Source organism: Tamandua tetradactyla, chromosome 1 (genome assembly GCF_023851605.1).
Source record: "Tamandua tetradactyla isolate mTamTet1 chromosome 1, mTamTet1.pri, whole genome shotgun sequence".
Classification (NCBI taxonomy): Eukaryota; Metazoa; Chordata; class Mammalia; order Pilosa; family Myrmecophagidae; genus Tamandua; species Tamandua tetradactyla.
In genome coordinates this window covers 44,168,214-44,187,109 of record NC_135327.1, presented here as the reverse complement: position 1 = coordinate 44,187,109, position 18,896 = coordinate 44,168,214, and the positions used below count along the sequence as shown (strand labels likewise).

The following is an 18,896-nucleotide window of genomic DNA, read 5'->3' as shown; positions in this document are numbered from 1 at the left end:
CTATACACAAAAAAAGACAAATGATTCAAAATGGCTGATTATAGAAAAGGATCTAAACAAAATGGAAGGAAAAGAGAAAGGGAGAAAAAGAGGGAGAAAATTGTATAAAATTTATTAAAAAAAACTATTAGCAAAATGGCAGAAGTAACTCTTGCCTTATCTGTAATTTTCTTAAATATAAATCAATTGAACCCCCCAATAAAAAGGCAGAAAATAGCATAACCCAAATATAAGTTGTTTACAAGAACTCTATCTTAGATTCATAGACACAAATGGTTTGAAAAAGAAAGGATGGAAAAGAATATTTTATGCAAACTATAATGAAAAGAGAGTCAGAGTGGCTATGTTAATATGAGACAAAACAGCACTAAGTCAAAGATTGTTTTAAGAGACAAAGAAGGACATTATATATTAATAAAAGGTTCAATTCAAAAAGATTTAACCCTTTTAAATATTTATACAACTAACAGCAGAGCATCAAAATATGTAACACAAACACTAAAAGGAGAAATAGTTCTACAAATAGAATTGGAGGTTTCAATATAGTAATTTCCATACTAAATAGAACAGATAAACAGGAGGTCAACAGGACATAGAAGTCTGGAAAACACGATAAACCAATGGGATCTGTCGTGGTTAGGGACAGGTGTCAACTTGGCCAAGTTGTGGTACCTGTTTATCTGATTGGGCAAGCGCTGGCCTGTCTGTTGCAATGAGGACATTTCATAGGATTAGGTCATGATCACGTCAGCTACATCCACAGCTGATTCCATTTGTAATCAGCCAAAGGGGAGTGTCTTCTACAATTAGTGATGCTAAATCCAATCATGGGAAGCCTTTTAAGGAGGACTCAGAGGAGACAGGTTCCATTCCTGCTTTGGCTGGTGAGCCTCTCCTGTGGAGTTCATCCAGGCCATCCATTGGAGTTGTCGGCTTTGCAGCCTGCCCTGTGGATTTTGGACTCTGCGTTCCTACAGTCACGTGAGACACTTTTATAAATTTTATATTTGCAAGTGTTCCCTGTTGATTCTGTTTCTCTAGAGAGCCCTAACTAATACAGGATCTAACTGACAGACATCTATAGAATACTTCACCCAACAACAGCAAATACACATTCTTTTCATATGCATGTGGATCACGCTCTAGGACAAATAAGGCAAAAGAGAAAGTCTCAATAGATCTAAAAATATTGAAATCATAAAAAGTAATCTTCAATAGAATGAAGTTAGAAATCTATACAGAAGGAAAACTGAAAAATTTACAAATTGTGGAAATTAATCAGAAAACTCTTAAACATCCAATGAGTTAAAGACAAAATGACAAAGGGAATTAGAAAATATTTAGAGACAAATTAAAACACAGAAACAACATCCCAAAACTTATGGGAGGTAACGAAGGTAGCAGTCGGAGGGAAATTTATACCTATAAAATGTCTATATTTAAAAGAAGAAATATTTCAAAAAAACCTACCTTTAAATCTAAAGGAACCAGAAAAAGAAGAGCAGAGTAAACCCATGGTTAAAGGAAGAAAGGAAGTAAGATTAGAACAGAGATAAAGGAAACAGAGAACAGAAAAACATTTGAAAGAATAAACAACCCATAGTATTTATTCATCAATCAAAGAAAGCACGCCTTCCCCAGCTTTCTGGATTCTTCCTACTTGAATCTGATAATCTTTTCCTTTATAATCAATTTTTTTTTTTTTTAACATGGGAATGCACTGGGAATTGAAGCCAGGTTTTTTGGTATGGCAGGTGAGAATTCTGCCACTGAGCCACTGTCGTACCACCCATAAACTTCCAACATACTCAGGGAACAAATAGAAAATTTACCAGGTAACATGCATTTCCATGGCAGTTAACTAAAGTCAAAGTCTTCTAGACACCTCTCTGCATCCCCATGGTGTCTGACATACAGAGTAGGCATTTAGTCATTGTTTGGCTGATGAATATGGTAGGTTCTTATAAGATCTCCAAATAATATTAGTAGGATAAGAGATATTTGCTCAGTCTAAATATCCTTCTTTAGGAAAATAGCTATTTTGTTCTTGTTCTGATGTTAAAGTGAGTACAATATGGCGGCTCTGTCTTCCTCTCAGCAGGTGGCAGCACTTACTACAGATAAGAGGAATGAATAAATATTGTTGTGCTGTGTTCTGTCTGAGACAATAATTGGGTATTCTCTGCAAAATTAAGTTACTGAATTTGAGACCACTTCGCGTTGGGACACACATCCATGTCTCTACAGGCACTCCATTTTGGCTGGGCATGAAGCAGGGCTCTGTTGTATCACTTCCTGGACTAAATCCTCACCTCCCACTCATGACAGTGATCTGAGGCAAGTTCTTAACCTTGCTCTACCTCACTTTTTGTAAAGTGGCAACAATAGTACTTATCTCACAAAATGCTCGCAAGTTTCAATAAGATATTATGCACAAAGCATTTAGTGCCCATTAGAATGGTGTCTGGAATCAAGCAAGAGCTCATCAAATGGTACACATTTATATCTTTAGCATTATAACACATGATTACTTCCCAACATAGCTAAACTTCCCTTAGAAAAATAAAGTTTTCATCCCTGAAATGGAGAGATCCTCTTGAAGACACTGGTTCAGCTTGGGAAACAAGCCCACATCACATTTAATACTGATGATCACTGATCATCAGTATATATAGAGAGAGCAAGAGATTTTATAAGAACTAGCTTAAATATGCTTTTAAGTGCTCTCAAAGGTCACAGTGAAGAAGCAGCCTTGATTACCCTTTTCTGAAAATGGAGACCTCAACGTTCCTACCACTTTTTGCAGAATTCAGCACTTTTAGGGGAGAGAGGTAGGAAAGGTCTTTTTTTCACTGAATCATAGGTTATGTATGCAGTCACATTCAGTCTAGAGCAGTGTAACTCAGAGTATGCACTGCAAACTGTTACCTTTCCATGAAAGGTACAGAAGCTTAATGTAAACATTCAGAAACTTTTATAGAAACACGACAAAATAATTTTATAAGTAATGAATCTAGTACTAAAATAGAGGGACTTATATATTTGCGTATCTCTTTTTTTTTCCATTTTATAATTCATACTTAACAGAAAAATCAGTATGCCATGGATTAAATTTTTTAAAAAACCAAAAGCCTGCATTCAAGCATAGATAATTTGCAAAGCCCCAGCACAGGCAACCTCCTCTTCCTGGAGGTCTCTGCCAGAAGGGGCAACCCATGGGAGGGCAGAAGCCTGCTGTCACTGCCTTCAGCCTACCAATGCCCCATACAGAGAGCTGAGACGGGGAAAAAGAGATTGTTACCTTTAATAAGAACAAAACCCAACCTTGTGGATCAACTAAACAATGAACACAATCAGGAATATTAAAACTCCGCTTCTTTGTTAAAAAGTAAATTGGTAAGTTTAAGAGAAATCAAGAAGGCAACTCAGTTCTGGTTTTAATGAGAGCAATGTCAGACATTAGCAGCCTTCAACTTCAACAGTTTTGTGGTTCTTATCAAAACACCAGATCGGGTTAGTTTTAATCTTAATTAATCTAATGAACTGGTTATGTCTGGACTTCAGTGGACATTTTTTAAATGTCACTGGGTACCTCGGGGCTGCAACTGAACCGATGGCATGCTCTCCTGTACCATCTTGATTCCATTAGCTCCTGCCCACAGTAATATTTTATATCTTCATCCTCATATGCTATGAAAATGTAGTCAATTTGTGCTTTATTAACCCAATTAAAACAGAAATGGTAACAGAAATCTACAAAATTAGAACAACCCTTAAAATAAAGGAGAATAAAGCTGCCAGTCTTTGGTTACCAAACAGCCTGTGGATTCTAAATGCTAAGCAGGGGAAATATTGATCTAATTATTAGAGTACATACTATTTGAATCCTGGGTACTATATCAATTTAGGCCTAAGACTTCAATAGACAGACAGAACATTAAACGCTCCTATTTTTATAAAACTTGCAGGTGAACTTGATAAAATAGTAGGACTCAAAAAAAAATAACCCTTTGTTGGATTAAATCCACCCATATTCACCAACTTTACCATCACATTACTTCTTGAGAACATTGCTTTTTTTACTTGGTCTTTCCAGTACCCAGCACAGGGTATGCTTTCAAACACAAAATGAATGCTCTCTTGCAAACTGAGCATTTTAAATCCTTCAAATCATGCGCTGTACTTTAAAACAGGAGAAGAAGCCAGGGATGAATACATCCCTTCAGAGACTTATCTAATTTACCTTAGATGTGGATCACTTGCAACATTTTTTTTTCTTCCTTTTGTCCTAAAATATTTACCATGGACTAAAAATTCTAATCTTAAATTACACAGTTGAAGAGGACTGCAGATGAGAAACAAATGAGAGACTCATGCTTATGTGAAAAATATTTCAATGTTTCTTATCACCTTTTTGTCTTGAAATCAGAGACCTGCCTCTAACTCCACTGATCATGGGCAGAGGGAGTGGAGGGGTGCTGGAGAATGATCTGCAATTTCATTAGAGAAAGAAAATGTGTACTAATAATTTACACTGGAAAAGTCAATTAAACATATCCACCCCCAAGTTAAAAGTTCTAGTAAAAGTTTTGGCTTGTAATGGCAACTGCTAAAACCAGTGGCAGCTGTTCCCTCACATCCATCTAATAAATGAAATGCTAATGAAAAGAAAGAAATGTAAACTACCAAACAACTTGGAAGTTAGAAATGATGGTAACAGCCAGATCCAAGAAGAAATTTCTATCAACAAAACCACTAACAAAGTGAATGCAACAAAACAGCACAGTCAGACAGACACAGGCATTACACCTATGCCTCTCCATACTCTCACTGCCAATTCTTGACAGGAGGCACTTCCTCTCTGAGGTAGTCAACACCATTACATCACTACAACCCAACCATTTCCACAGACACCATCCTTCGTAGGTCAACTCAATAATCTTCATAGCCACTGGCATGGTCACAGCACATCTTGACTCATGATGGAGGCAATGGAAGGGACAGAAGGAGGGTCAGCTATCTAAGCAGTGCCCTCTAAAGAGGATGGTTTCTCAAGCTGCACTTTTCCCAGATTAAAAATGTAGATGTTTCCATTTATTATGAATAAATCTTCCTTTAAATAATCCAGTAAAATATAAATGAAATAGGCCAGCCATGCCAGACAAATATTGGAAGATACCAAGAATTTCGCAAAGGGCATTCCACTTGGACTATTCCTCAGCGCTGGTAAAAGATTTCTAACAAGAAGGTGATAATGGTGGAAGCAAAGGAAATCCCCCTTGGTCTGTACATACCACTTCTTTATCAAGAGGAAAGCAAAGCCAAACAACAACCAGCAAAAGGCAGCAATCAACAGTCAGCACAAGTAACCACAAACATAAGCAACAACTATCAACAATAAATAGTAGCAACAAACATCAATGACATAAAACAACAGGCAATAACCACTAGCAAACGATGTCAACAACCAGCAACAATAACCCACAAGAAGAGCCAATGACAACAAAAAAGATTCTGCAAAACAAAATAAGGGGAACAGTGTACTCAAGATGCCAAAGTGGTTTTGCTGTATTTTTGTTTACTAAAAGAAAAACACTAATGCAAAAAATTAAGACCTTAGGAAAAAAGATAAATGAAAGCAAGAGACAAACAAAACAGCTGAGATGTGAGTACAAACTCAGACCTGACTAACCAAATGACTAAAGCTGAGACCAAACATAGAAGGCAAGTATAAAAAACAAAGAGATGAAAACAATGTAGGAAAAGATGACAGATAAGGAAGAAGGAAAAATAGAAAATCTAAAGAATCTAAATTAAAGACCAAATGACAGAGAAACTACTATCAAAGAGTCAAAGGAAACAGGTGAAAAGAGGCCAACACATGACAAAGAAAAAAAATTCTGGCTAGGAAGGCAAAATAATCAGATGGATCCTATTAAACATTTCAAATTTTAAATCCTGAAGGTATCAAAACAAAAGGGGTTAATGTTTACAAAGGAAAAAAATATCTGGCTCACAGAAGAATTTCCCTTGCAATATTGAACTCCAAAATATAAGAAAGCAATGCTACAGGGTTTTGAAGTTTTGAAAAGGTCAAGAGCAAAAAATTCTTCCGCCATGTGGTTTTACATTTGCAAAAAGTAGCAAAAGCACCAAAAGAAGGTCTGGAAATTTTTTCAGAAAAAAAATTACTCTCAAATTCTAAATAAGATCTGGTCTAAATAAAGGACTTTAGAATGCAGGTGGAGATAGAAGAGAAGATGTGTGTTTGTGGGGAAGCGGGAGGGAAGATTCCAAAACGAATGATAATAAACTTTGCAACTGCTTCAAAACAAAAATTATTCTCAATAATGGTTGGAAATAAGGTTTTAAAACTGAATGCAAATGTCAAAATGGTAAAAAGGATAAAAGTATTAATAGGATATAAAATGGATGGTGGATGGGCGAGATAATTACTGGAAAAAAGCTGCTAAATCTGAACTGGACTGAAGTGACATAATTTGATTCAGAAAGCATTCATTGATTGCTTTCTATGAGCAGGAAAATGAACCAAAAACTGTTTTTAATCAAGGTAAGATATGAAACAACCATAACTATGAGATTGAACAGCAGAAATATTAGAGAAAAATTTAAAGAATAAAAGGGGTAAAAAAAAATAGTCTGTATCTTTCAGAATCAGGAAATGTTTCAAATCCTGAAAAATTTTAAAGCAAGTTTTCAAAATTGATACACCACAAACAGGCTGGGCCATAGAACAGAAAGGACAGATACATGTTTGTTAAAATTCTTAATGTAATCCAACTTATTTCAGCATTAATCTATGATAAATTTACATGTCTGAGTTATAATCTCTTCCTATTTTGAAGATACTGCTAGTTTAGATCACAAAGGACAAAAATATGAAGCTATACGAGACACAAATATACACATCAGCACTGATGTTTATATAACTTGGGATAGGACTCTCCACAAAAGAAATGAACTTGACAAATATGACCCAACTCCACCAGTAAACATTTGCACACAGAGTACAGAAGATCCTCCAGGTATCTTCCAGCTTAAAGTAGGGAAATTACAGGTTATTGGCTTAAAGTTGGCAAACTACTGTGGCAGAAGTTTTCCCGACATGAGGCAGATACAGGAGGGAGGACAGGAAAACTAAAGAAGACCGAGGAACTCTGTGACCTCATTTGCAGACATGCACACACATACATCTCAACCTGTCAACAGGCTCATTTTTCTGCTCAAGTTCCCCCTGTTGCAAGTGTTTTCACTATTGTTCCTGTTTGACTATATTATAATAAAGTACTTATAAGTCTGTCCCTCTACCTCAGCTGTGAGTACTTTGAGAATAGGGACAGCATTTTACTTAGGTTTGTAGCCTCAGCATCCATAGTGCTTGGCATATGTAATATGCCCAACAAATGATGGCAGGCTAAATTGAGCTTTAAGGGAGAAGAGATGCATGATATTTAGAAATAGACATTTAAATTTCAGACCCATATTTCGATCGACAAGAATCCAGTTCTAAAGAGACTTGAACGTGCTGCTCTTTGAAGAGAGATTAATACAAAAATGATGTGAACAGGTAATACCTTACTTGCTTTCACCAAAGAGTACCACAATTTATTTTAAGTGACAAGTAATGTGAGAGTATGAATAGAGTACAAAGCAGCAGAGATGACAGAGTATTCTTTGAACATTCCTGCATATTCTCAGACAGGTTTGGGTCAGTAAAACGTTTCCCCCACATTGCACAAAAAATAAGCTGGTCACCATATACTGCAAGTTGCCTTCCAAGCTCACTTATAAATATATCTGAAAAATACAAATGAGAAAGACTGAAATAGAGCAAGTCATTTAGCATCACATGTGGCTAATGTCTGTAGGGAAACCATTTTCTGTAATTGTAATTTCCTTATTTGGCCTTCTGATGGAACACATTTATAGCAGCAAATCTAAAATGCTGCTAGACTTGGGAGACATAAAAACACATTTCATAGAATAAAGAGAGACAAAACAAAAAACACATGGAGCTTTTCTAGTCACTTGGAAAGTTTAAGAAGCATACACAATTGCATTGTGGGAATATTTAAATTTTCACTGATGGTACTTTTTGATAAATTACAAATGACCCAAAACAGCTTTGCTAAGTAATTTGAAGGCTACTTTCTTTGAATCACTACCCATTTGCATTAAACTGAAATAATTACTGCCATGACCAAAAATATCATTATTTACCAGAATATTTTAGTCAAGTTTATTTAAATCATTATTGTGTAGACTTGGCAAGCAAAAATTAGAAGAAGTGATTATTAAATGTATTTTGTATTCATATGCATACTACACGGTTCTGCTGAAGGCTGCACAGCCAATGTATACAAACATCTACAGAGATATTTGTGGAAAGGGTTGGGGAACCAGATTTTTTAAATTTAGATCTTGGCTTCATATATTTTAATGTTAAGTATTTTAAAAATAAGCTCATGTTTACCTATTATAAAAGGAAAACACTGCATCTATCCAGGTTCTGGTAGAAATACGTCCACACTTGAATCTTCCCACTTTGCCTACAAAACATGAAAAGCAACTAGAAGAAGGAGTGAACAAAACCCTTTCATCAGCAAAAAACAGGAGATATAAAACATTAACACACTCCAAATACCATGAGTATGTGGGAAACACTCCACAACAGTAGATGAGGGGCAGGGGAAGCCACATTGGGCAGGGGAGAGGAAACAGCAGGGAAGAACAGGGGACAAGGTGGATGGCAGGGAGTGAGAGGCACTGTTGGTAGCAGAACCAAGAGACATCAACCACAAATATTCACCACCAGAAGAAGAGGACCTGCCCTCAGTGAGAAGTGCTCTGAGCAGGTTTGTGAATGCACAATGAGGTAGAGAGAAAGTCATGACAGCAAAAGTCAGGGTCAGGGAGTAAAGAAACCACTCATTCCAGAAGCAACAAAAGACACCTTATACTGAGAAACCAGCAAGGCTGCACTAAGTCCTTTACTACCACCAGATACTCCTCCTAGTAGATAATTCTTTTAAAACCCCAAAATTCAAATCTGAACAATAAAGCAAGTAGATCTGCCATATTCACTATAGGAAAAAAAATAATAATTACTTCTCAGAAGTGTTAGGTTTCAGAAAATAAAACTTAATACACAAAATGGATTCTGTGGCATGAGGACCCCTTTAGTTTCTCTCCCTCAGCAGCTTCTTTGATAGGATCTGATATGCCAGAAAGACACACGAGCACAGACGTGCCAATGTCCCAGGTTTTTGCTGGCTCCTGCCTGCCTGCTCTCCCCCTGCTCTCACTTTGTTGCTTTTTCTCTCACAGTAAACCTCTTAAGCTTTAACTCCCTATCTCATGTAAATTCCTTAACAACTCCATGCCTAACAAGCAGCAGCAGAAAAATAAAGAAAGTTGCAATAAACATTACAAAAATTAAAACATATGATTAGACAACAGAAAGATGGGAAGGAAAATGCCCAGGACTCAGAAAAGATGAAAAAGAAAAGTAGAATTCAGAAATGAAAACCAAAGTACAAAGAATACATGGGCACACAGAGGCCACAGAAAGCACAGTAAAGGACGTAAAGAGTAGAAATTAGAAAAGCTATTAAAACAAAACAAAAATAAGTAAATGGATTAGGCAGAAAGTTATATAAAAAGCAGTAAAGGAAAAAATATATATATATATAGCCATACAAAGAAAAACAAAATAATGGAACATTTGATCTCTAATGCAAGCAAAGTTTCCTGAAATAAAGCAATACTCCAGGAGTTGGTAAACTACAGTCCTCTGGCCAAATCCAACCATTTGTTCACACACTACCTACATAGCTCTTGAGCACTACAATGATAACAGTTGAGCACTTAAACAGAAGCCACAAGGTCAACAAAGCCAAGCATATTTACTATATGGCCTTTTACATAAAAAGTTTAGGGATCCCTACTCTAAACTATGATAGGAAGGAATATCACATGCCTGGGAACACCAAGACATATGCTAGAAAAACCAATAGATCTTAAAGATAAAGTATTCTTTGGAAAGCTAGGCAAAAAGACCAAGTCACTTACAAAGGAAAGAAAATTAGGCTGACAACCCATATGGAACATCAACACACAATGCCAGAAAACAATGGAGTAATATCTACATAGAGAAAAAGTATGAACCAAGTAGACATGCCTTCAGGGAACATTTTTCCTGAGAATCCTTCCAGAAAACTCTACCAGAGGCCAAGCTTCATCAAACCAAGAGATGACTGGAGAAACCTTTGTAAGAAGGATTGATAGAGACAGCTGAGTATATTTAACTTTAGAACTAAGATTACAACAAGGGTGCGGATAAAGCTAACTGAATAACATATAATTGTTCAATGCACTACCAAGAGCACAACTCAGAGATCACCTCCTAGGTTATAGCTAAGGCAGAAAGGATAGCGTTCACATTGATAAAGTTTATTTAGGAGTACAAAGTTAAATACTGAGAAAGGTAATATAACTGATTAAAGTAGAGGTGAGAGAAAGCGAAATGCAAGGAGAAATTATAAGTTAGTTTCATTGCTGCTCATTGCAGAGAACAAATGGCTAAAGGAAAAGAGACTGAGTCTTTTGTGATTGTATTACCATAAAGTAAATACTAAAACAAAAATACAGAGCTCCCTAAATACCGGAAGAAACAAAAAAACACGTTGCTAAGCAAACAGAATACACAGAGAAAGTTCCTTTAAAATTTTTAAAGTGCAAACACATATTCATCCAGAAATAATGTGTAAGTTAATATGACAGAAATAAACCAACCACATTGGTCATACCACTAAATATAAAAAGGCTTAATTCAATGACTTTCTGATTGATTCACCAAGCAAAACCACTTCCCTACGTTATGTACAAGAAACACACCTAACACAAAGTGAATCAGAAAGATTCAAAATTAAATTAGGAGCAATGAGGCAAGCGCAAACCAAGACCCCCTACAGGGGTCATGAATTTGATATTACACAACACAGAATTCAATAATGTGAGCAATACAACATATGCATGGGAATAGACAAACAAGACAGAAAGCCTAAAAGTTCAGAAAGAGACCTAAATACATCTAGAAACTTAAAAAATGATAAAAGGGGCATATCAAATCCAATATATGGTAAAAATCATTTGCAAATGTATATGCTATGACAAGTAGGCAGCCATTTAGTGAAAGATAAAATTGACTTCATACTTTACATACTTAAACAGGATAAATGCCAAGAGCATCAAAGATTTCCATGTAAAATATAAAATTATACAAGTGCCATGAAAAAAGAAAGTGTATTTCTTTATAACCTTCAAAATGGAAAAGGCCTTTCTAACTCTGATTCAAAATCTAGAAGCCACAAAAGAAAAGATTAATAAATTTGGCTACAAAACTACTGTGTGGCTGTATTATATTTTATTTATTACTTGTATTATATCACTGCATTATATTGTCTTATATTTACCCATGTATGGATATTCATACATACATACATATAAAAAAATACAAACTTCTTGTTACATAATCCATGTACAAACACATACACAACCAAAAAATAAAGACACCAAATACTGGGGAAAGTATTTGCAACTTACACTTTAGACAAAGGGTTAATAAATGAAAAGTACCATTTCTCATATCTAGCAGACTTGCAAAATTTTACAAATTTACAATACACTCTGTTGGAGAATCTGTGGAGAAAGATTCCTAACATCTTCCTAAATTGTACAGACTAATTTATCCTTGACTCGGCAATGTCACTTCTAGAATTCTAATCTATGGCTTTACAAGAAAAAGTATGAAAGGACTTTCACAAATACATACACACACATGAATTATTCAGTTATTCCTCACACCCTTCTTTCACTATCAAAAAATGGGAGGCAAAACTGCTCACCAACAGAGAAGTCTTAAGGCAATATATGGTATGCAAATGTAAAAAATACACATATACATAAACATATCTATCTATAGCTAAACATTTTATTTATATAGAAATATAGATAATATATAAAAATATAAAATTCAAAAATATTAAATCCTAAAATTGAAAACCAGAAATAAACAAATCCAAACTTTCATCAAAATGGAAACATTACATAGATAAACAATCATTTATTTCAAGTGACTTTATAAGACAGCCCTCTGTCTCCTAAATGGAAAGCATTCTCAGGACAAAAAAAAAAGAGTCTACAAAGATATGTGAAACTTCATTGAGTGGTTTTACTATTAGTTAAAATATTAATAATGCTGTTCTGAAACAACTTTCAAATAAACTAAACCAGTAACAGAATAAGTAAAATAAGTAATTGCTTAATGGTCTGAGAAATCAAGACTTTCAGGGTAAGGGAAGAGACATATAATAAGGACATCAAATAAGCTAAGCACAAACACTGTATTTATGAAATGGCTAGAAGCAATGACACCCAACAGCAATGAGTAACCACTATTCCCTGAAACTGGTCTCTAATGCCATTCCTAACTAACAGGGAACTACAGCTCTTTAACAAAATGGCTAATTTCAATTCTCAATTATCAGACAAAAAAGATTCAGTATCTGTCTGGGACATCTTGAATGACAGAGAGAAAGAAAGCTTTCCAAGATTTATACAGTTGTATTGGGACAGAGGTTGAGGAATAGCCATGGAACAAAGTCACAACCGCTTTCACATCAAAAAGAATGATGACTGCAGTGAATTGAAACACTGAATGGAGGAAACTTCATGAATCTGTAAAAATAATCAAAAAAACAAAAAGCTAGAGAAAAACTCATCTGTTAGCATCTGAAGTGGCTATGAAACCATTTCCTTACCTTGAAAAATTATAATTAAAGGGAGAAAAATTAAGCATTTGTACTTCACTTCCAGAAGGAACTATATTTCATAGCATCTAAATAGACTCTATAAGGTGAAGCTCTACTTTACAGATGAGTAGGGCTAAGAAAGGAAGAAAGCCTGATAAAATTTGGAAATCATTATTCTGTAACTTGTAAAGAAATCAATGATTCAGGCAAGAATTATAAACTGGTATCAAAACAGCTCATGGGAACTAAAATGATACAATAAATTTTTTATTTATTTTCACCTTATTGCCCAATAATTAGATTTGGCATTCAATAAAGACAAAGATTTTAAAAGTAAAAATAAAGGGGGGAGGGGATGGAAAAAAAGGGCAAGAAATTAAATCAAGGAGTAAAGACAGGCTACAAATTGCCTACCAGGAATCCTGCATATACATTTGCTTGGGGTGCAACAAACATTTGACCCTAAATGTACCTGACACAGTGAGGGAAAGGGCTTGGCTACATGTTGCACAGTGTCTATAAGACAAAAACAAAACCTTTCCTCATTACAGAAATGGCCCTCTCTGATTTTGAAACACTTCCCCAAGGGTCCTCACAGACAGCCAACTGATTTATCCTTAACAACTCAGATTAATTATGGCAGCCAGTTTTTCTAAAGCATTGCTTACAATGTCCTTCAATACTGGTTAATGGTATTTTGCCCAAAATTTGCTCAATAAAAGCAATACTAGTGGAAAATAATATGATGTAGCCCAGACATACAATTCTGATGATCTGACCTAACCCAGGGGCATATATTTGAGTATCTAGAATCCAACTTACTACGTTTTACTCATATAATCACATAGCAGAGTCACATTTCCTATGGGAGGCCCAATTTGGAATGAATAGCTCTCCAATGCTTAAATTCTCAAATTCAACCTGACATTATATTTTTGCAGTAAACTGCTTTCCTTTCTTTGGAATTAAAACCGCAAACAGAAAAGGCCTTCCATGATCTTGCTAAAACTATTACCACTTTTTAAAATTCCAATTAAGAAGACAAAAATCCTTTATTTCAAAAGCAAATTTACCTTGTATGCACAACATGGTCCTTGGTGGCAGGTAGGATGCTCTGAAATCCCTACAATAACCCCAAAGAAGAAAAGAATAGGCACTAAAAAAGAGAACTAACATCATAAGAACTAAACTGTAAGTAAGTTGCCCAAGTTACATAGCTAGCAAATAGTGTACTCAGGATTTGATCTTATGTAATCTGACTTCAGAGACTACAATATCAAGCATTACATGCTACTGCTTTTCAGTGCCAAATCCTCTTCCCAGAACCACAGATACTAGACCTCTGCTGTATTCCCTCTGCCACACCAGGCTGCAGGACGAATATGAAGATGGAACCCAAACTCTCTTACCAATTTCAGTCATCTCTGAATGCTGCATAGTAAACAAGACTCATCCTGTGAGGCACGGGCCTGCCTCACCACACAGCTTTAGGCTGTGGGGGTGAAACTGCCTATTTCTAAAGCCTCAGGTAGAAAAGCAGATCTTTGATGATTGAAAATTCCATCCATGTGTCAAATCAAATGACGGAGAAACATAAATAAGGATAACCCCGCCCTCATCCCATTACCAACTCCAGCCATTTACAAGCTAGTCTCAGTAAGACAAATAGAATGGTTTCTGGATTAGAATCACAGCAAGCTATTTTTCTTGTAGACAACAACCATAAATGATACTTGCATATTCTGAGAGACCCTTGATCAAATTCCTCTTTAGGGACCTACTATTGCCAAACAATGTTATACATATTCTGAAGATAGAAAATACATAATATTGCAAAATTTCTGCTAAATATTCTATCTAATAATAAAAGTTTGAGGGTTGACTTTGCTCAAATGAAGTTACAGATTTATAATTTGTCACCACAGTCCTTCATTTCTGCTATGGACATGTTTAAAAAAATAAGTGTGTGTGGGGTCAGGGGTTGAGGGGAGTTGGTGGTCTGAACATCCCCTACCCTTCAAAGGAGTCACCCGCCTCACCCATGAAAAGCCTACCCATGGTTTGTTCTATCATCTTCAATAGCTGAGTCAATAAGACAAGAATACTGACTAGCCTTGTCTTGGGTAGAGAAGGAAGGGGACTGTGAAATAACCCTGTGAAAGATCTCTTGCTCACAGGATCCTGAAGCTTCCAGCTCACTGTTTCTAGAGACTCACAGTAAGGCCTCCCCCAGGCAAAGAACTCACCAGTGACATCCACAAGAACCTGAAACACAGCATCATTACAATGAGGGTCAACTTCACTGCTTAGCCACAATGGGATCACAGTAAAAAAGAGAGAGGTAAAATCCTTTTATTCTTTCAGCAGGAAAAAAAACTAACCTACATTACCCAAGTGCCAAGTAAAGCATAACCAACAGGAAACTGCAGAATCAGTATTTTAGAGGGTGGGGAGGTTAGAGAGTTTTCTTCTGGTTTTGTGAGGCCCTTCTATTTTAATCAATCAAGAAATCCATAAAGATTCCACCACAACCCAGAACAAAATGGTGTAGGTTTGCCATGAGCCAAGATGCAGCTGCTGTGAAAGCAGCCCACAAAGGCATCAATGGCTGCCAGAGATGACTATCAATTTAAAAACATGACAGCTACAGCATAAGCAACTGCCCAAATGAGTTAGTTCTGGGAAAGAAACAAACTCAGAGGAAAATTAACATGGTTGCTCTGTATAAAGAGAAAATGTTAAATCATTTCACCTTCCCACCATTCTCACTTTTTCTTTCAATTACTTGCTTCATCACCTAGGCAACTGCTCACTCAAGGGGTGTGCATGAAAATAAAATCAATTATTAAGAATCAAGTTCTATTTTATAAGAGTCAAAACAGGAAAATCCTGCTGAAATTCATGTCCTGACAGCATTTCTGATATCAACTTTGGATTAACGGTCTCGGTGTATGGGTAGCATAAGCTATTGAAGAAAACTATGCCTTTATGAATAAATGTGGCTCAACATTCCAAAAAAGTATGTAATTGTTTGAAAAATGAGACCGAATAAAACGCTAAGTTCTAGCCAATGTTAGATTCAAAGAATAGCTTACGTGATATCAAACGAAAAAGGCAGGCAAGGAAGGAAGGCAGGGAGGGAAGGAGGGAGGAAGAAAACCCATGTACAAATGCCCTTACTCCCACCCCCACCTTTGTCACTCTGCAGGAAAGCCAGAGATTAGTCAGGTGATTTCTGCAAGGTGCTCCTAACTCTTTGGAAGAAAGGTGCTCTGTAAATGGAAGGTATTCGTTTTCCTATTATTCTAAAAGGCATTTCCATTCACTTCATGATGAAGCATAGTACAACTAACATCTAGCCTGCTTACTTCTAACAATGAAACTAATCAAATCTTTTTAAAACTTACATTAAGCAAATACCAATTCCCCAACTCTAACGCTTACATTACTTTTTTTTTTTTTTCAGAACTGCCTGGAGTCATGATTTCTTACAAAGCTAATTTAATACTGACTTAATTATGGGTTTACTGATATTTCTGGCTTTTGAGAAATTATGTCCTTATCATTAAGCCTATCACCCGCAAATATTTATTCATTCCATCCCCAAGTAAAACAAAGGGGCGGAAAGTGCAGTGTCCCTGACCTCAAGATGTTTGCAATTGTAGGGAGATGACATTTACAGGTGATATATAAAATATACAATAATATTATACTGAAACACTTCATGGGTGGCTAATGTGTTCTTCACAAATAATTTTTCCAAAAGCATAGGCCTTCTTTTTCTTTTTTTCACATGGGCAGGCTCTGGGAATCAAACCCGGGTCTCTGGCATGACAGGCAAAAAGTCTGCCACTGAGTCACTGTTGCACCACCTAGGCCTTCCTTTTTTTTTTTTTTTAAAGGGATGGGAGACAAGGAACGGGGACAGCCTCTTTGCTGAGGTTGGAGCTGAGAGGCTTCAAGAACGGAAGGAGTTGCAAGGACCACGGCACTGGAAGCGTTGGGCAAAGTAGGAGAGGCCAGCAGGTCAAGTGGAGTGTAGAAAGGGCAGAGTCCGGGAAGAGGAGGGTGGAGCTTTCCCTCAGGTGCAATGAGGAGCTGTGGTTTATGAGGAGCCGGCAGATACCTGCTGGGTGCTAGGCTCATGCTTTATTATTTTTATTTTTTACATGGGCAGGCACCTGGAATCAAACCTGGGTCCTCTGGCATGGCAGGCAAGCATTCTTGCCTGCTGAGCCACCGTGGCCCACCCTAGGACTTCTTTTTTAAAGTTCCAGATCATTTTTTTAAATGTAAATCACATTCAAGGGGCATGCTGCTCAAAAGAGAGGCATACTTTCCTGCTATATAGAGTCAAACACATTGTCATCTATCCCCAGGACTCCAAATTACTCTAACAACCTCAAATGACTCCAGTATACACTGCAGTCCCTATCTTTGGTGAAGCCTCTCAAGGGGATGAAGCAGCTACTTTCATCCAAAGCCAAGGATTCATTTAAGGGCTTGAATTGGTTTAAATGATCTAGCCTCTTTTAAATTCCTAAGCTGTCACTTATCTCTGCTTGCTTGGACCTCCTCCTCATAGCTCCTCACCTACATCTGTTTCTTTCTAATCTTTTGTAGACTGGGGAGCTAAAAAAATCTTTTTCAGATGTGTGCACAGAAGAGCCTCTCATATGAATGAAAGCCCTTGAAACATTCCAAATAATTCCAAGCCTTTCTTTGTCTTTTAACCTGGGCTCAAAAAAGATTTCTTAGAGTGCTCAGCTAATTTCTAAGTGGTTAAAACTGTTAAATGCATATGTGTCCCATTTCTCAACTCACAAAAGAATAGCGAGATATAAAAATGGAGACAATAAGGAGTAGTATTAGGAAAAAAGGCAACAGCTATACATGGGAAATTTCAAATTCTTTTTTGCTATGAATCTGAACAGGAATAGAACTATTCTATTAGAATAGAACTGAAATGACCAATAAGTACACAAAATCACGGTAAAATTCTTCCAGGATAAACAGAAAATGCCACAAAGAGTCACAAAAATAAATAAATATAGGCTGGCTATCAAGTAACAAAAATCAGATTAGTCTAAGATTTCTCCTCAGCTCTAGAATTTGGAAGAAAATGCAGCACAAACATTGTGAGCCCTATAGGTAAGAAGCTGTCATTGACCAAAAGCCATGGTCATCCCAGGAATTACACCTCCACTCAGCCAAGAGAGAAACCAAACTGAGGAAAACACACATGGTAACCAATGGTCAAATGCACTAATGGGAAGCAATGAAGATCAAGAAAAACACCGAGCTTAATCTAAATATAATCCAGATACAGAGAGAAAGGTTGAAGAAAAACAGCCCTTAAAAAAATATTTACCCAATATATCTGGAATTAAAATCTCAACGCATATGAATAACTCATGGAAATTTTAAAGCAAGCATTTTCCTAAATATCTACTGGAACAACTGAGGTACTTACAAACTTTTAGAAAACAATATAAATATAAATATTATATATCAAAATGTAGGGCAGTATGATAGTGGCTCAGTGGCAGATTTCTCACCTGCCACGCTGGAGACCTGGGTTCAATTCCCAGTGCCTGCCCATGCCAAAAAAAAGAAGTAAAGGATGCATTCTTACTAGGCTGGCTATTATTTAAAAGATGGAAAATAACAAGTGTTGGCAAGGATATGGAGAAACTAGAATTCTTGTGCACTGCTGGTCAGAATATAAAATGAGGCAGCTGCTATAGCAAACAGTTTGGTAATTCCACAAAAGTAATAATCATACAACCCTGCATTCTACTCCTAAGTACACACCCAAAATAATTAAAAGCAGGAATTCAAACAAATACTTGTATACCAATTTTCAGAGCAACATTATGCTCAATAGCCAAAAAAGTAGAAGCAATCCAAGTACCCATCAAAAGGTGACTAGACAAACAAAATGCAGTATATACATACAGTAGACTATCATTCAGCCATAAAAAGGAATGAAGTTCTGATCCATGCTACATCATGGATGAACACTGAAAATATTATATTAAGTTAAATAAGCCAGACACAAAA

The 18,896-nt window shown here is 36.3% G+C and overlaps 1 protein-coding gene across 9 annotated transcripts in view; it reads right to left on the bottom strand.

Moving 5' to 3' along the window:
- The window catches only part of KIF16B (kinesin family member 16B), a 370,689-nt gene that overhangs the window by 248,463 nt on the left and 103,330 nt on the right, over nt 1-18,896 (bottom strand). The window lies entirely within an intron of this gene.